We start from the raw sequence: 4,269 nt of genomic DNA, 5'->3' as shown, positions 1-4,269 counted from the left end.
GATACGTGCCCCCCGGGGACATGCGCACGTGAACACACAAGGACTCACCCATGCACACAAGCATGCATATACGTGCATATTTGCCGTGACATACACACTGTTACTGTTGATTTACAAAACAGCCCCTTTCCTGTGAGCCTAAGATAATCTATTCACCAGGCTGGCAGCCATCCATTCCCACAGAGCAGCTTCCTCAGGGAGCTCAGTGTCCTCTCGAAGGGGCTAAGTGTGTTTTGAAATGGACAGAACAAACAAACAAGTTGATTCTGTGGTTTCCCCTCAGGTGCGTTAGGAAGGAAGAGGGGATATCCGGAGCCCAAGTGATTGCGTGAACGACAGGGTAAGAGGGGGCTCCTGCAGGGAAACTCCCCTCCCCTCCCTGTGGCCCCTCCTTGGCTGTGTGCTCGTCTGTCCCCGAAGTGACCAGAAGGGGGAGCCCAGGGAACGTTTCAATGGAACAATGTTTAAATTCACCTCTGAATTTTTTTTTTTTTTTTTTTTTTGAGACGGAGTTTCGCTCTTGTTGCCCAGGCTGCAGTGCAATGGCGCGATCTCAGCTTACCGCAACCTCCGCCTCCCAGGTTCAAGTGATTCTCCTGCCTCAGCCTCCCGAGCAGCTGGGATGACAGGCATGTGCCGCCACACCCAGCTAATTTTGTATTTATTAGTGGAGACCGGGTTTCTCCATGTTGGTCAGGCTGATCTCGAACTCCCGACCTCAGGTGATCCGCCCGCCTCGGCCTCCCAAAGTGCTGCGATTACAGGCGTGAGCCACTGTGCCTGGCACCTCTGAATATTTTTAATTACGAAAGTAATGCATATTCATTAGAGAAACTCAAGTAATGCCCGCTCATCTCAGTCCCAGGTAGCCAATGCTATCAGTTTAGGGTTTGGGGGGCGGGCACACACCACATTGTTCTCCACATTCATGCAAATTATGTATTTTGGCCCCAGGCGTTGATTCAACTCTAACCTCACCCCCTGCGGCACCCTGGACACTGCCTCTCAGCTGTCTGATGTGTCCCCTCCCTTTTGCAGCCCTGAGCCTGGTGCAGGGGGTCAGTAGTAATGAAGGGGGGAGTGCATTTATTTATGCCCCCTCCAGCCTCCTTGGCTCCTTTGTGTGAAGGCCGAGAGCCTTCCTTGTGGATGCAGCAACATGGTGAAACCCAGTCTCTACTGGAATACAAAAAATTGGCCAAGTGTGTGGCGGTGTGCGCCTGTAATCCCAGGTACTCAGGAGGCTAAGACAGGAGAGTCACTTGAACCCTGGAGGCAGAGGTTGCAGTGAGCCACGATTGTGCCACTGCACTCCAGCCTGGGCGACAGAGCAAGACTCTGTCTCAAAAAAAAAAGAAAAAAAAGAAAAACAAAGAAAGAAACCGTGGCAGCCTTATTGCTGTTTAAGGAGAAAGTTTAAGTGGTCTGCATAGAAGATCAAACCAGCCAAAACATTTCCTTAACCCAAAGTCTAATCCAGAGCAAGGCCCTAATTCTCTCTGATTCTATGAAAGCTGGGAGAGATGAGGAAGCTGCAGGAGAAAAGCTGGAAGGTAGCAGAGGTTGGTTCATATGGTTTCAGGAAAGAAGCTGTCTCCATGATGTAAAAGTACAAGGTGGGGCAGCAAGTGCTGATGGAGAAGCTGCAGCAAGCTCTCCAGAAGATCCAGCTAAGGTAAGTGATGAGGGTGGCTACAGTAAACAATAGATCTTCAGTGTACGCAATTTTTTTTTTTTTTTTTTTTTTTTTTGGAGACGGAGTTTTACTCTTGTTGCCCAGGCTGGAGTGCAGTGGCGCAATCTCGGCTCACTGCAACCTCCGCCTCCCGGGTTCAAGTGATTCTCCTGTCTCAGCCTCCCGAGTAGCTAGGATTACAGGCATGTGCCACCAGGCCTGGCTAATTTTGTATTTTTTGTAGAGATGGGGTTTCACCATGTTGGCCAGGCAGGACTTGAACTCCTGACCTCAGGTGATCTGCCTGCCTCGGCCTCTCAAAGTGCTGGGATTACAGGTGTGAGCCACTGCGCTCGGCACCATCTGTGACTTTCATAGCTAGAGAGAAGTCAATGCCTGGTTTTAAAGCTTCAAAGGACAGTCTGACTCTCTTGTTAGGGGCTAATGCAGCTGGTGGCTTTAAGTTGAATGCTCATTTACCATTCTGAAAATCCCAGGGCCCTTAAGAAAGATGCTAGGCTGGGCATGGTGGCTCACGCCTATAATCCCAGCACTTTGGGAGGCCGAGGCGGGTGGATCACGAGGGCAGGAGATGGAGACCATCCTGGCTAACACGGTGAAACCCCATCTCTACTAAAATTACAAAAAATTAGCCGGGCGCGGTGGCGGGCACCTGTAGTCCCAGCTACTCGGGAGGCTGAGGCAGGAGAATGGCATGAACCCGGGAGGCGGAGCTTGCAGTGAGCTGAGATCGCGCCACTGCACCCCAGTCTGGGCGACAGAGTGAGACTCTGTCTCAAAAAAAAAAAAAAAAAAAAAGAATATTCATGATTCACAGGAAGAGGTCAAAATATCATCATCATTAACAGGGCTTGAAAGAAGTTGATTCCAACTGTCATGGATGACTTTGAGGTGACAGGTCCAGTGGAGGAAGTAACTGCAAATGTGTTGAAAGTATCATAATAGCAAGAGAATTAGAGTTAAACGTGGGCCTGAAGATGTGACTGAATTGCTGCCATCTCAGGATAAAACTTGAACAGATGAAGAATTGATTCTTATGGACAAAGAAAGTTTTTTTTTAATTTTCTTGTTTATTTATTTATTTAGGCAGAGATGGGGGTCTCACCATGTTGCACAGGCTGGTCTTGAACTCCTGGACTCAAGTGATTCTCCTGCCTTGGCCTCCCAAATTGCTGGGATTACAGGCGTGAGCCACCGTGCCTGGCTGAAAGTGGTTTCTTGAGATAGAATCTACTCTTGGTGAAGATGCTACGGACATTGTTGAAATGACAACAAGGGATTAGAATATTGCACAGGACCCAGTGCAGTAGCTCAGGCCTGTAATCCCAACACTTTGGGAGGCTGAAGTGGGAGGATCGCTTGAGACCAGGAATTTGAGACCTGCCTGGACAACATGGTGAGACCTCATCTCTCCAAAAAAACGTTGGCTAGGCACCGTGGCACTTGCTTTAGGTCCTGGCTACCCGGGAGGCTAAGGTGGGAGGATCACTTGAACCCAGGATATCGAGGCTGCAGTGAGCCATTATTGTGCCACTGCACTCCAGCCTAAGTGACAGAACAAGACCCTGTCTCTTAAAAAAAAAAAAAAAAAAGAATATGACATAAACTTAGTTGGTAAAGCAGCAGCAGTGTTTGAGAGGGTTGACTTCAATTTTGAAAGAAGTTCTACTATGAATAAAATGCTATCAAACAGTGTCACATGCTGTAGAGAAATATTTCATGAAAGAGTCAGTGTGGCAAACTTCATTGTCTTAATAAATTGCTACAGCTGCTCCAACCTTCAGCAACGACCACCCCGATCAGTCAACAGCCATCAACACTGAGGCAGTACCTTCTACCGGCAAAAAGATTATGACTCACGGAAGGTGGAGATGATCACTGGTATTTTTTTAGCAATAAGGTATTTTCTTTTTTTTTTTGAAACAGAGTCTCGCTCTGATGCCCAGGCTGAAGTGCAGTGGCATGATCTTGGCTCGCTGCAGCCTCCGCCTCCCGGGTTCAAGCGATTCTCCTGCCTTAGCCTCCAGAGTAGGTGGGACTACAGGTGCGTGCCACCATGCCTGGCTAATTTTTTTTTTTAAGACGGAGTCTTGCTCTGTCACCCAGACTGGAGTGCAGTGGCGTGATCTCGGCTCCCCAAGTAGCTGGGACTACAGGCGCCCGCCACCATGCCCGGCTAATTTTTTGTATTTTTAGTAGAGACGGGGTTTGACCGTGTTAGCCAGGATGGTCTCGATCTCCTGACCTCATGATCCGCCTGCCTCAGCCTCCCAAAGTGCTGGGATTACAGGCGTGAGCCACCGCGCCCGGCCAAAAATGACTTTTAACATTTTTTGTGTTTCAGCATTTTTCAACATATAGTTTCTAGCATGCTACGTATGACCCTGCCTATTTTCTTTCTTTTTCTTTCTTTCTTTCTCTTTCTTTCTTTCTTTCTTTCTTTCTTTCATCTCTCTCTCTCTCTTTCTCTCTCTCTCTCTTTCTCTCTCTCTCTTTTCTTTTCTTTCATTGTGGTTACAGGGTCTTGCTCTTCCCAGCCAGAGTGCGGTGGCATGATCATGGCTCACTGCAGC

At 48.4% G+C, this 4,269-nt stretch overlaps 1 long non-coding RNA gene across 1 annotated transcript; it reads left to right on the top strand.

Moving 5' to 3' along the window:
• Nucleotides 1–266: 266 nt before the first annotated feature.
• LOC134809704 (uncharacterized) lies at nt 267–3,391 on the top strand. The gene is made up of 3 exons (XR_010156070.1): nt 267–340; nt 1,583–1,675; nt 2,545–3,391. It is a non-coding gene; the product is annotated as an uncharacterized LOC134809704 (long non-coding RNA).
• The last annotated feature ends 878 nt before the right edge of the window (nt 3,392–4,269 follow it).

This window comes from Pan troglodytes, chromosome 23, assembly GCF_028858775.2.
Source record: "Pan troglodytes isolate AG18354 chromosome 23, NHGRI_mPanTro3-v2.0_pri, whole genome shotgun sequence".
In the NCBI taxonomy this organism is placed as follows: domain Eukaryota; kingdom Metazoa; phylum Chordata; class Mammalia; order Primates; family Hominidae; genus Pan; species Pan troglodytes.
This window is presented reverse-complemented; position numbering and strand designations above follow the sequence as displayed.